This window comes from Trichechus manatus, unplaced genomic scaffold (assembly GCF_000243295.1).
Source record: "Trichechus manatus latirostris isolate Lorelei unplaced genomic scaffold, TriManLat1.0 scaffold00069, whole genome shotgun sequence".
In the NCBI taxonomy this organism is placed as follows: domain Eukaryota; kingdom Metazoa; phylum Chordata; class Mammalia; order Sirenia; family Trichechidae; genus Trichechus; species Trichechus manatus.
The window spans coordinates 2,985,180-3,002,157 of NW_004444005.1; the positions used below are offsets into that span (position 1 = coordinate 2,985,180).

The window sequence follows — 16,978 nt, forward strand, 5'->3', positions numbered from 1 at the left end:
CACTGGTCTCACCCCTTTGGGAGCAAGGGAGAATGAAGAGAACAGGATACAAGGAAAAGATTAGTCCAAAGGACTAACGGACCACAGCTACCAAGGCCTCCACCAGACTGAGTCCAGTACAGCTAGATGGTGTCTGGCTACCACCACTGACTGCTCTGACCGGGATCACAACAGAGGGTTCTGGACAGAGCTGGAGAAGGAAGTAGAACAAAATTCTAACACACACACACAAAAGGCCAGATTTACTGGCTTGAAAGAGACTGGAGAAACCCCGAGACTATGGCCCCCAGACACCCTTCTAGCTCAGTGGCGAAGTCACTCCTGGAGTTCACCGTTCAGCCAGGGATTGGACAGCCCCATAAAACCAAATGGGACTAATGAGGCACAGCAGTCCAGGGGCGAGGACTAGAAGGCAGAAGGGGACACGAAAGCTGGTGATAGGGAACCCAAGGTTGAGTAAGGACAGTGTTGACATGTAGTGGGTTTGTTAACCATTGTCATAGGGCAACATGTGTACTCACTGTTTAATGAGAAAACATTTTGTTCTGTAAACCTTCATCTAAAATGAGAATAGCAGCACGACGGGAAGAATGTAATCAATGTCCCTGAACTGTGCATGTAGAAATTTTTGAAATGGTGTATCTTTGGCTATGTAGATTTTCACAAAAAAAAAAAAAAAAAGTCGAGAAGGGACATGGTTGACTTGTCATGGGGTTGTAAACCAATGTCATAAAACAATATGTATCCTGACTGTTTAATGAGAAACTATTTGTTCTGTAAACTTTCGCCTAAAGTACAACAAAAGGAAAAAAAAAAGACCGACTACATTGTCATAAAATGATCTAGGTAGCTTCCACACTTTTTCTGTTTTTTGAAAAATTTGTCCAAAGTAGTAATTAACTGTACTTGAAAGTCAGTAGAACGTATCTGTAAAGTCATCTGGGTCTGATATTTTGGGTAGAAAATTCTTTGATTAACATTGTAATTTCTTTAATGCTTGTTGGTATATTCAAGTTTTCTATTTTCTTTTGGCCAATTTTGGTGTTTATATTTTTTCAGAAATTTGTCCGTATCATCTAGATTTACAAATTTATTTATGTATGATTATTAACCATACTCTTTTATTATTTACAAAAACTCTGAAGTGTCTGTAGTAATTTCCCATTTTCATTCTGTATTTTGTTCATTTGCGTCTTCTTTTTCTTTCCCCCTTGATCAGTCTAGCCAGAGTTCACTTTGTTTTCTTTCAGGTTCATTGATCATATTACTCCCTTTATTGTTATTTCTTCTCCATATACCTAACAGATAGAGCTTGTTAACGATTTCCTTCAGATAGTCTATATCTCTGCTTATTGTTTGTCTGCCTGACCCATCAGTGTCTGACAGAGTATGTTAAAATCTCTAGTTCTAATAGCTGATTCATTGTGGAGTTAAATGCTTTGTTCATTAGTTTAAAACTTTTTTGTTTTCTTTTTTAAAAATCTCTAAGTAAAGCTTTTGTTGTATCCTAGAAATTTTGACAACTTTTATTTAGTTTGAAATGTTCATATTTTTCTATTATTTCTTTTTTAACTCAAGGTTTACTTAGTATATTTTTGTTTCCAAACATATGGGGTTTTAAAAAGCTATCATTTAATTATTAATTTCTTATGTTATCACAATACAGTCATAGAACATAGGCTGTATAATTTGGATTCTTAAAATGTATTAAGTCTTCCTTTGTAACTTTCTACATAGTCATTTTTTATAAATGTTTCACATATGCTGGAAAAAAGTATATTATCTGTTCATTAGATGTAGAAGTCTTTTTTTTTATTGTGCTTTAGGTGAAAGTTTACAGTTCAAGTCGATTTCTCATTCAAAAATATACATACGTATTGTTTTGTAACATTGGTTACAATCCCTGCAATGTGACAGCACAATCCCCCTTTTCAGCCCAGGATCCCTGTGTCCATTAGCCCAGTTCCTGTCCCTTCCTGCCTCTTCTTGCTTTTGGACAGGAGTTGCCCATTTGTCTCGTGTATTTGATTAAACTGAGAAGCACATTCCTCACGTGTGATATTTTTACTTTATAGGCCTATCTAATCTTTGTCTGAAAAGTGGGCTTCAGGAATGCTTTCAGTTTTGAGTTAGCAGAGTGTCCGGGAGCCATAGGTGGGGGTTCCTCCAGTCTCTGTCAAACCGATAAGTCTGGTCTTTTTCATGAATTTGAATTCTGTTCTACATTTTTCTCCAGTTCTGCCCAGGACTGTTTGCTGTGATCCCTGTCAGAGCATTTGGTGGTGGTAGCCAGGCACTGTCTAGTTCTTCTGGTCTCAGGCTGGTGGAGTCTCTGGTTCATGTGGCCCTTTAGTCCTTTGGCCCAATATTTTCCTCCTATCTTTGATTTTCTTCATTCTCCTTTGCTCCGGATAGGATGGGACCAATAGCTGTATCTTAGATGGCTGCTTGCAAGCTTTTAAGACCCCAGATGCTACACACCAAAATGGGAAGTAGAACATTTTCTTTAAGAACTATGTTATGCCAATTGACCTAGATGTCCCCCGAGACTATGGTCCCCAGCCCCAGCCCCAGCTACTTGGTCCCTGAAAGACTTTGGATGTGTCTAGGAAACTTCTATGCTTTTGTTTTGGTCCTGTTGTGCTGACTTCTCCTATATTGTGCGTTGTCCTTCCCTTCACCAAAGTTGACTATCTAGTTAGTAATCTTCCCTTCCTCTCCCTCCCCACCCTCATGATGGCCACCATCAAAGGATGTTTTTTTCTGTGTGTAAACCTTTTCTTGAGTTCTTACAATAGTGACCTCGTACAATATTTGTCCTTTTGTGACTGACTTATTTTACTCAGCATAATGCCCTCCAGATTCATCTGTGTTGTGAGCTGTTTCGCGGATTTGTCATTGTTCTTTATCGTTGCATAGTATTACACTGTGTGTATGTACCATAGTTTGTTTATCCATTCATCTGTTGATGGGCATTTAGGTTGTTTCCATCTTCTTGCTATTGTGAATAGTACTGCAATGAACATAGGTATGCTGATGTCTATTTGTGTGATGGATCTTATTTCTCTAGCAGTGGGATTGCTGAATTGCATTCATTGTATTTCTATGTATAGCTTTTTAAGAAAGCACCGTATCATTTTCCAAAGCGGTTGTACCATTTTACATTCCCACTAGCAGTGCATAAGAGTTCCAATCTCCCTGCAACCTCTCCAACATTTGTTATTTTGTGTTTTTTGGATTAGTGTCAGTTTGTCAGGGTGTGGATGTAGAACATAGATTATGCTTGTTAATTATTCAGATCTTCTATGTCTCTGCTTATTTTTTGTCTGCTTGACTCATTGGTTTCTAAGAGAAGTGTATAGATATTTCCAATTCCAAAAGCTGGTTTATTTTTTTCTTTCCTAAATTTGTCAACTGTTGTTTTATAATTGTAAAATGGGGAGATTAATAGTATTTCTTATAGAGTTGTAATGAAGATTACGAGTTAATACGTGTAAAGCCCAGAGAGTGCGCCTGGCACGCAGAGGGCTCTCAATAAAGTTAGCTTTACTATTTATATATGCCCTAGTGGCCCAGTGGTTAAGAGTTCAGCTGCTAACCAAAAGGTCAGCAGTTTGAATCCACCAGCCACTCCTTGGAAACCCTATGAGGCAGTTGTACTCTGTCCTATAGGGTCACTATGAGTTGGAATTGACAGCAATGTGTTTGGTTTTTTTTTTTTTTGTATGTATATATTGCCAAGTGCATTTATGATGGTTATATTTTCTTGCTCTCTTACTCATTTTACTACTATATAGCACTTTCCTCTTTGTCCCATTTTTTTGCCCTTATTTTTGTCACACATTAAAATCCCAATTTACTTTTTTGTTTATTTTTGCCTGCTAAAGCTTCTTCCTTCGTCACAGATTGAGTTCCCAGGGAAGCAGATTCTGCGGTGGAGATTAAAGTGCAAGCGGTTTATCTTTAGCGAGTGCTCTTGGGATCAAAATTTGTAGGAGGAAGGGAAGGAAGCAGGATTGAACAGAAGAAGAAGTCGGGCTTCAGAGCAGTCACAAGGCTTCAGTTAATCCTGAAGAAAGCTCTGAAGTAAGGTTAATATCCAACTCCGTGGAGAGCAAGTGTCTTACCAAGGCATCTGACATACTTACCACTTCTTGCTCAACCAGTTCAATTTATATGATGTTATCAACATAGAAGACCAATATTATGATATTCTGAGGGATGTCCAGCTGGTCCAAGTCTCTTCAGATTATTTTATGACAGAAAGTAGGAGAGTTAACTTGGCCCTCGGGCAAGACTGTAATATTGTTGTCTCTTCCAAATGAATGTAAGCTATTTCTGATCCTTCTTTCTGATACAGGTGGAAAAGAATGCATTTGCAACATCAATGGCTACATAACACGTATTTTTTATTTATTTATTTTTATATTTTATTGTACTTCAGGTGAAGGCTTACAGAACAAATAGTTTCTCATGAAACCGTAGTACACATGTTGTTTTATGACATTGGTTAACAACCCCACAACATATTAACCCTCTAACTTCTCAACCTTTTTTTTTTTAGTGAAAATACACATAGCCAAAGGTACACCGTTTCAAAAATTTCTACATGCACAGTTAAGTGACATTGACTACGCTCTTCCAATTGTGCCGTTATTCTCACTTCAGATGAAGGCTTTCAGAACAAAATAGTTTCTCATTTAACAGTTACTACAAATGTTGCCCTATGACAATGGTTAACAATCTCACAACACATCAACAATATCCTTACTCAACCTTGGGTTCCCTATCACCAGCTTCCTTGTCCCCTTCTGCCTTCTGGCCCTTGTCACTGGACTCCTGTACCTCGTTAGTCTCATTTGGTTTTACGGGGCTGTCCACTCCCAGGCTGAAGAGTGAACCTCAGAGGTAGCTTAACCACTGAGGTAAAAGGGTGCCTGGGGGCCATACTCTCGGGGTTTCTCCAGTCTCCTTTAGGCCAATAAATCTGGTCTTATTTTTGTGAGTTAGAATTATGCTCTACATCCTTCTCCAGCTCTGTCCAGAACCCTCTGTTGTGATCCCGGTCAGAGCAGTCAGTGGTGGTAGCCGGGCACCATCTGGCTGTACTGGACTCAGTCCGGTGGAGGCCTTGGTAGCTGTGGACAATCAGTCCTTCAGACTAATCTTTTCCTTGTATCCTGTTCTCTTCGTTCTCCCTTGCTCCCGAAGGGATGAGACCAGTGGAGTATCTTAGATGGCCGCTCACAGGCTTTTAAGACCCCAGACACTACTCACCAAGGTAGAATGTAGAGCATTGTCTTTATAAGCTGTGTTATGCCAATTGAGCTAGATGTTCCCTGAGACCATGGTCCCCACAGCCCTCTGCCCAGCAATTCAGTCCCTCAGGGAGTTTGGATGTGCCTATGGGGCTTCCATGACCTTTCCTTGTACAGGTTGTGCTAGTGTCCCCTGTATTGTGTCGTACTTGTTGTTGTTGTGTGCCCTCAAAACTCGTTGCCATCGAGTCAGTTCTGACTCACACTGACCCTATAGGGCAGAGAAGAACTGTCCCATAGGATTTCCTAGGCTGTAATCTTTACAGGAGCAGATGGCCAGGTCTTTTCTCCAGTGGAGCCTCTGGTGGGTTCGAATGGACTTATGGTTAGCAGCCTAGCACTTAACCATTGCGCCACCAGGGCTCCTTCCATGTACTTGTTGCATAACCATCACCTACAGTTATGTACATGGGAAATATCCACCACCACATCTATATCTGCAGATGGGTGTGTTTCCTTATACCCTCCCACACCTCTGACTATACGTATTTAGTTATGTATCCATTCGTAAATTAGTGTTTGTTAATACTATTGTTGCAAGATTGTCTGTGCTGTAGTAATTAATGTTGTTGCCCTTCGTTCTTGTGTTCCTCTCAGTGTCCTCCCATGCCTTGGTGATGTTTTACTGACTTCCTCCATATTGTGTATTGCCTTTCCCTTCACCATTAACATGTATTTTCCCTCTTTTCCTCCCATCCCTGGTAACAATCAAAGAAAGTTGTGTTTTTTTTCCCCATGTGTAAACCTTTCCTTGTTTCTTTATGACAGCGATCTCATACGATATTTGTCTTTTTTTGATTGACTTATTTCACTCAACATAATGTCCTCCAGATTCGTCCGTGTTGTGAGATGTCTTGTGGATTCATCATTACTCCTTACCGTTGAGTAGTATTCCGTGGTATGTAGGTACCACAGTTTGCTGATCCATTCATCTGCTGATGGGTAGTTAGGTTGTTTCCATCTTTTTGCTAATGTGGTTAATGCTGCAGTGAACATGGGTGTGCATGTGTCTATTTGTGTCATGGTTCTTATTTCTTTAGAGCATATTCCTAGGAGTGGGATTGTTGGGTCATATGGTACTTCTATTTCTAGCTTCTTTTTTTTGGCTTTGAAAAACAGAAATTTATTTCTCCTAGTTCAGGAGGCTAGAAGTCTGAATTCAGCACCAGCTATAGGGAAGGCTTTCTCTCTCCCTATGTCGACTTTGGGGGAAGATCCTTGTCTCTTTCAGCTTCTGTAGCCCCGGCACTCCTTGGTTTCTTGGGGATCTGCAAGCGGCATCTGTCTTCCCCGGTTTGTTCTCTCTTCTGTGTCTCATCTGCTCTTTTTTTTGTTTGTTTTTTAATTGTGCTTTAGATGAAGGTTTACAGAACAAACTAGCTTCTCATTGAACAGTTAGTATGTATATTGTTTATGACACTGGTTAACAACCCCATAACATGTCAGTACTCTCCCTTCTCCACCTTGGGTTCCCTATTACCAGCTTTCCTGTCCCCTCCTGCCCTCTAGTCCTTGCCCCTGGGCTGGTGTGCCCCTTTAGTCTCATTTTGTCCTATGGATCTGTCTAATCTTTGGCTAAAAGGTGAACCTCCAGAGTGACTTCAATACTGAGCTAAAAGGGTGCTGGGGAGCCAAACCCTCAGGGTTTCTCCAGTCTCTGTCAGGCCAGTAAGTCTGTTTTTTTTTTTTTTTTTGAGTTAGAATTTTGTTCTACATTTTTCTCCAGCTCTGCCCAGGACCCTCTATTGTAATCACTGTCAGAGCAGTCAGTGGTGGTAGCCGGGCACCATCTAGTTGTACTGGACTCAGTCTGGTGGAGGCCATGACAGTTGTGGTCCATTAGTCCTTTGGACTAATCTTTCCCTTGTGTCTCTAGTTTTCTTCATTCTCCCTTGCTCCCAAAGGGGAGAGACCAGTGGAATATCTTAGATGGCAGCTCACAGGCTTTTAAGACCCCAGACACTACTTACCAAGGTAGAATGTAGAACATTTTCTTTATAAACTGTGTTATTCCAATTGAGCTAGATGTTCCCTGAGACCATGGTCCCTATAGCCCTCAGCCCAGCAATTTTGTCCCCCATGGAGTTTGGATGTGTCTATGGAGCTTCCATGACCTTGCCTGTACAAGTTGTGCTGGCTTTCCCCGTACTGTGTACTGTCTTACCCTTCACCAAAGCTACCACTTATCTATTGTCTATTTAGTGTTTTTCCACCCCCACCCCTCCCCTCCCTTGTAACCATCAAAGATTGTTTCTTTTTGTGTGTAAACCTTTTCATGAGTTTTTATAGTAGTGGTCTCATACAATGTTTGTCCTTTTGTGATTGACTTATTTCACTCAGCATAACGCCCTCCAGATTCATGTACGCTGTGAGATGCTTCGCAGATTCATCATTGTTCTTTATCCTTGCATAGTATTCCATTGTGTATATGTACCATAGTTTGTTTATCCATTCATCTGTTGATGGGCAGCTAGGTTGTTTCCATCTTTTTGCTATTGTGAACAATGCTGCAATGAATATGGGTGTGCATATGTCTATTTGTGTGACGACTCTTATTTCTTTAGGATATACTCCCAGGAGTGGGATTGCTGGATCATTTGGTATTTCTATTTCTAGCTTTCTAAGGAAGCGTCATATCATTTCCAAAATGGTCATACCATTTTGTATTCCCACCAACAGTGTCTAAGTGTTCCGATCTCCCCGCAGCCTCTCCAACGTTTGTTTTTTTCTGCTTTTTTGATTCTTGCTAGTAATGCTGGGATGAGATGGTATCTCATTGTGGTTTTGATTTGCATTTCTCTAATGGCTAGTGATCCCGAGCATTTCCTCAAGTATCTGTTAGCCACTTGAATGTCTTCTTTGGTAAAGCGTCTGTTCATTTCCTTTGCCCATGTTTTAATTGGATTATTTGTCTTTTTGTTGTAAAGGTGTTGGATTTTCCAGCAGATTTTAGAGAATAGACCTTTGTTGGATTTGTAACAGACAAAAATTTTTTCCCAGTCTGTAGGTTCTTTTTTTACTCTTTTGGTGAAGACTTTGGTGAGCATAAGTGTTTAATTTTTAGAAGATCCCAGTTAGCTAGCTTATCTTCTGGAGTTTGTATGTTGTTAGTTATGGTTTATATCCTGTTAATGCCGTGTTTTAGGGTCTTTGGCATTGATGCTATTTTTTCTTCTATGATCTTTATAGTTTTTGGTTTTATATTTAGGTCTTTGGTCCATTTTGAATCAATTTTTGTACATGGTGTGAGGTATGGGTCCTGTTTAATTTTTTTGCAGATGGACATCCAATTTTGCCAGCACCGTTTGTTAAAAAGACTGTCTTTTCCCCGTTTGATGGACTTTCGGCCCTTGTCGAAGATCAGGTGACCATAGGTGGATGGATTTACATCTGGGTTCTCGATTCTGTTCCATTGGTCAATGTATCTGTCATTGTACCAGTACCAGGCTATTTTGACTACGGTAGCTGTATAGTAGGTTCTGAGATCAGGTAGAGTCCTCCTACTTTATTCTTCTTCTTCAATAATGCTTTACTTATTCGGGGCCTCTTCCCTTTCCATATAAAGTTAATGATTGTTTTTTCCATCTCTTTAAAGAAGGTTGCTGGTATGTGGATCGGGATTGCGTTGTATTTGTAAATTGCTTTGGGTAGAATTGTCATTTTCACAATGTTGACTCTACCTATCCGTTAACATGGTATATTTTTTCATGTATGTAGATCTCTTTTGGTTTCTTGCAGTAGAGTTTTGTAGTTCTCTTTGTATAGGTCTTTTACATTCCTGCTGAGATTTATTCCTAAGTATTTTATTTTTTGGGGGGCTATTATAAATGGTATTGTTTTCCTGATTTCCTTTTCGTTGTTCTCTTTGTTGGTGTAGAGGAATCTGACTGATTTTTGTATGTTTATCTTCTATCCTGCTGTTCTGCTGAATCTTTCTGTTAGTTCTAGTAGTTTTCTCGTGGAATCTTTTGGATTTTCTATATATGGTATTATATCATCCGCAAATAGGGACAGTTTTACTTCTTCATTACCAATTTGGATGCCCTTTGTTTCTTTTTCTTCCTTTATTGCTCTAGCTAGGACTTCCAGCACAATGTTAAATAGGAGTGGTGATAAAGGACATCCTTGCCTTGTTCCTGTTCTCAAGGGGAATGTTTTCAGCTTCTCTCATTTAAGAATGATGTTGGCTGTTGCTTTTGTATAGATGCCCTTTATTATGTTGAGGAATTTCCCTTCTATACCTATTTTATCGAGAGTTTTTATCAGGAATGGGTGTTGGACTTTGTCAAATGCCTTTTCTGTGTTGATTGAGATGATCATGTGATTCTTTACTTTATCTGGTGGATTACATTGATTGATTTTCTAATGTTGAACCATCCTTGCATACCTGGTATGAATCTTATTTGGTCGTGATATATTATTTTTTATATGATGCTGAATTCTATTGGCTAAAATTTTGTTAAGAATTTTTGCATCTATATTCATGAGAGATCTTGGTTTGTAATTTTCTTTTTTTGTGGTGTCTTTACCTGGTTTTGGTATCAGGGTTATGCTGAATTTGGATGTATCCCTTCCTTTTCTATGCTCTGAAATAATTTGAGTAGTACTGGTGAAAACTCTTCTCTGAATGTTTGGTAGAATTCTCCAGCGAAGCCATCTGGGCCAAGGCTTTTTTTTTTGTTGGGATTTTTTTTTAATTACTTTTTCGGTCTCTTCTCTTGTTATGGATCTGTTCAGATTTTCAACATCAATTTGTGATAGTTTGGGTAGGTAGTGTGTTTCTAGAAAATTGTCCATTTCCTCTAGATTTTCAAATTTGTTGGAGTATAGTTTTTTATAATACTCTGTTATGATCCTTTTTATCTCAGTTGGGTCTGTTGTAATGTCCCCCATTTCATTTCTTATTTGGGTTATTTGTACCCCCACCTGTTTTTCTTTTGTTAGTTTGGCCAGTGGTTTGTCAGTTTGTTGATCCTTTCAAAGAACCAACTTCTGGTTTTGCTCATTCTTTCTATTGTTTTTCTATTCTTTACTTCATTTATTTCTGCTCTGATCTTTATTATTTCCTTTCTTCTGGTGGCTGTAGGCTTCTTTTGCTGTTCTCTTTCTATTTGTTCAAGTTCTGTAGCTAATATTTTGATTTTGTCCTTTTCTTCTTTTTTGATGTGTGCATCTACTGCTATAAATTGTCCTCTGATCACTGCCTTTGCTGTGGCCCAAAGGTTTTGGTATGATGTGTTTTCATTCTCATTTGATTCTAGGAATTTTTTGATTCCATCTTTGATTTCTTCTATTACCCAGTGGTTTTTAAGCAGGGTGTTATTTAGCTTCCACATAATTGATTTTTTTTCCCTTGCTCTTCCTGTTGTTAATTTCTACTTTGATGGTGTTGTGATCAGAGAAAATACTTTGTATTATCTCCATGTTTTGGATTTTGTTGAGGGTTGCTTTGTGGTCTAATATGTGGTCTATTCTGAAGAAAGTTCCATGTGCGTTGAAAAAGATGTGTACTTTGCAGCTATATTTCTGGCTTTTTGAGGAAGCGCCATACCATTTTCCAAACTGGTTGTAACATTTTACATTCCCACTAGTAGTGTATAAGAGTTCCAATCCCTCTACAACTTCTCCAACATTTGTTAGTTTCTTTTTTTTTTTTTTTTGATTAGTGTCAATAATGCTGGGGTGAGATGGTATCTTGCTGTAGTTTTGCTTTGCATCTCTCTAATGGCTAATGCCCACAAGCATTTCCAGCTGCTTCTTTGGCGAAGTGTCCTTTGCCCATTTTTTAATGAGGTTGCTTGTCTTTTTGCTGTTGAGGTGTTGAAGTTTTCTATAGATTTTAGAGATTAGATCCTTGTCATATGTGTCATAGCCAGAAAATTTTCCCCAGTCTGTAGGTTCTCTTTTTACTCTTTTGGAGAAGTCTTTTGATTAGCATAAGTGCTTAATTTTTAGGAGGTTCCGGTTATCTAGTTCATCTTCTGCTGTTTGTGCATTTTTTAGTTATGTTTAGCATTCTATTTATACCATATTATTAGAGCCCCTAGAGTTGTCCCTATTTTTTCCTCCATGGTCTTTACAGTTTTAGGTTTTATATTTAGGTCTCTGATCCATTTTGAGATAGTTTTATGTATGGTGTGAGGTATGGATCCTGTTTCATTTTTTTACAGATAGACATCTAGTTTTGCCAGTACCATTTCTTAAGGAGACTGTCTTTTCCCCCATTTAATGGACTTTGGCCCTTTGTCAAAAATCAGCTACCTGTATGTGGATGGATTTATACCTAGGTTTCTCAATTTTGTTCCACTGGTCTATGTGTCTGTCATTGTACCAGTACCAGGCTGTTTTTGACTACCATTGCTTTGACTACCACTTCGTTATTCTTCAGTAATGTTTTACTTATCCAGGGCCTCTTTCCTTTCAATATAAAGTTGGTGATAGTTTTCCCATCTCGTTAAAGAATGCTGTTGGAATTTGGATCAGGATTGCATTATATCTGTAGATTGCTTTGGGTACTGTTGACATTTTCACAGTGTTGAGTCTTACTATCCATGAGCTTGGTATATTTTTCCATTTATGTAGACCTCTTTTGGTTTCTTGCAATAGCGTTTTGTAGTTTTCTTTGTAAAGGTCTTTTACATCCCTAGTTACATTTATTCCTAAGTATTTTATCTTCTGGGGGGCTATTATAAATGATATTGTTTTCCTGATTTCTTTTTTGAGGTTCTCTTTGTTGGTGTAGAGGAATCCAACTGATTTTTGTATGTTGGTCTTGTATCCTGTTACTTTGCTGATCCTTCTGTTAGTTCCAGTAACTTTCTTGTGGCGTCTTTGGGATTTTCTCTGTATAGGATCATATCCTCTGGAATAGGGAAAGTTTTACTTCTTCCTTACCAATTTCGATGCCCTTTATTTCTTTTTCTTGCCTTATTGCTTTAGCTAGGCCTTCCAGCACAATGTTGAGTAACAGTGGTAATAAAGGGCATCCTTGTCTGTCCTGAGATACTCTTTAAACCTTGAACCAAAACTATCCCTTGAAATCACCTTTTAGCAAAATAACAAACTGGCACACAAAATACCTTTATTATCCATGAGTAAGGTGCTCCATTAAAATGCCATCTATATGAGACCAAAAGGTCAACTATTATTCTAAAGCAAAGATGAGAAGATAAGGGAGCACGGAAACTAGAGTACTGGAAACAAAACAACCAGAATGCAACTAAAGAGAATGTTGACACATAGCAAAAACTGTAATTGATAAATTGAATTTCAACAAAATTAAGAACTTCTGCTTTTGAAAGTTCCCATTAAGAGAATGAAAGTATAAGCCACAAAGTGGAAGAAAAAATATGCAAATCATATTTGGAGAAATGACTTGTACCCAGAATATATAAAGAACTCTCAGAACTCAATAACATAAAACAAACAACTTAATTTAAAAAGCATGGACAAAAGATTTGAACAGATTTGACATGTCACCAAAAAAGACATACGGTTGGCAAATAAGCACATGAAAAGATGCTCGACATCATTAGCCATTAGGGAGAGGCAAATTAAAACCAAATAAGACACTACTACGCACCTATTAAAATGGCTAAAATTAAAAAGACAAGTGTTGGAGAAAATACGGAGAAACTGGAATTCATACACTGCTGGTGGGAATGTAAAATGGTGCAGCCACTTTGGCAAACAACTTAGCAGATTTTTTTAAAGTTAAATATACGTCTACTATATGTTCTATCCAGCTATTCCACTCCTAGGTATTTACAGTGGTGTCACTAAGTTTACTGTCACCCAGTGCAATAACTCAGAGTGTCATCCCCCCATGGGCCTCTTCTTGTACCAGACCACACAGAATCCTTAGTAATGTTTTTTGTACTAATGTTACTTGTAAATCATAATTCCCATATATCACTGAATGTAATGGCAGCAATAGTGACATAAAGAACTAGAAAGATTAAAATTACACCTTTAAATTACAATGTCATACGCACAGCCTAAATGTATTTACTTTTTCATAGTTTCATGTGGCTGAAGTGAAAATTCGATAAGAAAACAATAGAATTCAAAGCAAAAACATTTAAGCACTACATAAAAATTATGTTCATTTGAACATTAAACTTTACCGTTACATGAGATACATTAATGAGTTAGGTCTGCATAATCAATAACGGCCCAAATAATGTAGAAGTTGTCAACAACAACATATGTTTATTGTCTTGCACGTGATGGTGGTTTCATGGGGACATATAAATGTACTTCCGAAAATCAGCCAGTGAAAACCCCACAGATCACAATGGTCCAGTCTGCAACCGATCTTGGGGATGGCAAAGGACTGGGCAGTGTTTCGTTCTGTTGTACATAGAGTCACTATGAGTTGTAACTGACTCAACAGCACCTAATAACAACATATGTTCATTATCTTCCACGTGATGGTGGTTTCATGGGGATATATACATATACCTCCGAAAATCAGCCAGTGAAAATCCTATGGATCACAATGGTCATATCTGCAACCGATCGTGGAGGTCGCAAAGGACCTTCAGTGCTTCATTCTGTTGTGCATGGGGTCGCCATGAGTCAGGGCTGACTCAACAGCTGACAATAACAAATACACATACATATATACGCAAATATACGTGTCAATGGCAAAACATTTCAAGTTGTACACTTTATCTACAATTTAATGTATGTCAATTGTTCTCAATAAAGCTGTAAAAAAATTGAGTTTTTAATGGATGCGAAGCTGAGGACTGTGTTAAAAATAATAACTACCGCCGTTTGTAATGTTGCATTACCTCACAGTTTCTATCCAAAGTCCCTTGGATATATTATTTCATTTAGTTCTCCAAACAGCCCTGTGAGGTGTAACTGTTACCTTTTTTGGATGAAGAGGGTAACTTGCCCCTTAGCAAAAAATTTCTAACTCAGGTCTGTCAGACTCCAAAGCTGAGCTCTCAGCTGCTGCACTCTACTGCCTACTATGGTCATTCCCGGGTACTGACGTCCTCGAGGCTTGGTCTGCCCGACATCTTGATATCTGAGGAACTCACCTAACTTCATCCAGGGGCCTGGATCAGGGTAGGCTGTGCAGTGCTTTATACTGGAGAGAAGAACATGTCCTCAGAACTTCTCTTTGAGGGGTGGGGAGATGAGAGGAGACTCTGTATTCCACTTCCCCTTTCCAATTTCCTTCCTTCTCTCCTGGTGTCCCCCACCCCATCCCAGTGCTCCTGGGCCTCTCTCATCTTGTTATCTTCCAAGATACTTCCATAATTCAGAAATAATGAGTGCAACACTGACCTGAGACAACAGCAACATAGAGGAAAATAGCCCTGGGGAGGAGCTGTGAAGTCTGGGTCACTAGACCTACAGGCAGGTGAGTTGGGACAGTGTCCAGGTTCCAGGCCCCACTTCACTCTTGGCTTGTGAGGAATGATGTCCACCAGGACTCATAGCATCTCACCCCTTGTCCCTGTTCATTTAGTCACCCTACAGGAGCTCAGGGCTCTAGGTCAGCCCTTATCCCCCAGACACTAATACCCATGCAGCCCTTCCCGACCCCATTTCACACCCTTCCCCATCTCCTGAAAGCCTTTCACAGCCCTCTGTGAAATACTCTAAATATATACTATTTTAAATAATTTATACTTATATAGCATGCTTGGATATATATTTATACAGGAAACTACTTGAAGTGTTTGCCTCTTGGGTAGCTGGGGTAAAATTGAGTTATTTTCACTATGTATACTTTTGCACCTTTTAAATTTTATATCTTTTGCATTATAACTAATTGGGGAGGGAGAAACCCAGCCACTACACCTTCTGAACTTGCCCTTGTTGCTCAAGACCCTCGGTCCCTTATAATTTTTTTCAATCACTTCCATTTTGGCTTTCCTTTTCCCCCAATTAATCTTGGATTCCTCCATCCATTTCAACCATGACTGAGATAGCACCGTGATTCCCATATTCATATTCTCAAACTAGAGCAAACCCATCATGTATATTCTTTCTTTCTTCAGAACAATTTCTTAATATTTTCCAAAATACAGTCTACAGCCCAATTGCATCAGAATCACTTGGAATGCTTATTAAACTTCAAGTTCCTGGGCCCTAGCCAAAACACTTTGAATCACGCTTTTTGGAGGGGCTTAGGACTCAGCACTTGATTTAAATGGCAGAGGTGATGCTTATTCACACGAAGTTTATTTCATTCATCTCTGAATTTTGCATAGGCCAGGCATATTGATTCATCCCCCAGGGTTGAGCACCTGCTGTATGGCAGGCAACATCATTGACCATCTAGGTACTGTCCCTGAGCTCTTGAGCTTACAGCTCAGGAGACACTTCCCAAGAAAGTTTGCTGGATGATTTTAGGTGGTATGTGGCAAAACAATTTATTTTTTTCTTAATTTAAAAGTCAAGTAGTTTTTCACTGAATTGTAAATGTGGAAGTTGCGCTGGCAAATGTTTGGTGTATACATTTTCACCACAATAAAAAAGAAGAAACAAAAAAAAAAAGTTGTGTAGGTTTTTTGTTTTTTTTTTAAAAACAAACAAACATTACCTTCTAATTGTGGCAAGAGTTACTAGTTTTCCATTTAGAATACTGACATGGTTTCTTTTTTTATAATAAATATATGTGAAAAGTGAGTCAATTAAAATGACAGAATAGATCAAAGATTCTATAGAAGAATCCTGATCAAAAGGGGAAAAACACAGAACAGAGTTTCAAATTCTCTGGACTCCAGACTTTCTGGAACCATGGAGGCTAAATGAACCCCTGAAACAATTGCCCTGAGATAATCTTTAAACCTTAAGCCAAAATATCCCTTGAAAAAAAAAAAATTAAAAAAAAAAAAAATCCCCTGAAAGTCTTCTTAAAACCAAAGGATAGTTTAGCTTAACTAGTAAAAAATGTCTGCCTTGAGCATCATGCCTTTTAAGAACTATCTATATGGGATCAAACTGACAACAGCAACTTGAAAGATTAGATAGGAACTTTAGGGGGCAGTGAGTTTATGTTAATGGGGGAGGAACAACTCAGATAAGGAGCGTAAGAATGGTTGCACAACTCAAAGAATGTAATCAATATTGCTGAATTATACATGTAGAAATGGTTGAATTGGTATATATTTTGCCATGTATATTCTCAACAAAATAAATAAAAATTAAAAACAGAAACTATTGTGGTTTTGTTCTGAAAAAAGGCTACAACATGAACGAAACCTGAAAACATTATGCTAAGTAAAATAAGTCAGACACAAAAGGAAAATATTGCATAATCCTACTTATATGAAATATCTAGAATACGCAAATACATAGACACAAAGGTTGATTAGTGGAGACCAAGGGCTAGGAGGGATGGGAGTTATTGCTTAAGGGGCACTGAGTGTCTGTTGGAGGTGGTGAGAAATATTTGTAAATGGATAGTAGTGATGGTTGCACAATATGGTGAATCTAATTAATGTCACTGAATTGTACACTTAAAAATGGTTAAGATGGCAAAAGATTTGTTATATATATTTCATCACAATAAATTTTGGGGGAAAAAAAATGACAGAACAGATATGGCAGAAATAGCAAAGGTGATACACAAATGCCTGAAGTTTGGGAAACACTCATCTAGCATTTCAGAGGTAGCCGTGGTATACAAAAAA

At 38.5% G+C, this 16,978-nt stretch overlaps 1 pseudogene; it reads right to left on the reverse strand.

The window, feature by feature from the left end:
* Positions 1–14,350, reverse strand: part of LOC101358154 (60S ribosomal protein L11 pseudogene) — an 18,358-nt pseudogene extending 4,008 nt beyond the window's left edge.
* Between the last annotated feature and the right edge of the window lie 2,628 nt (positions 14,351–16,978).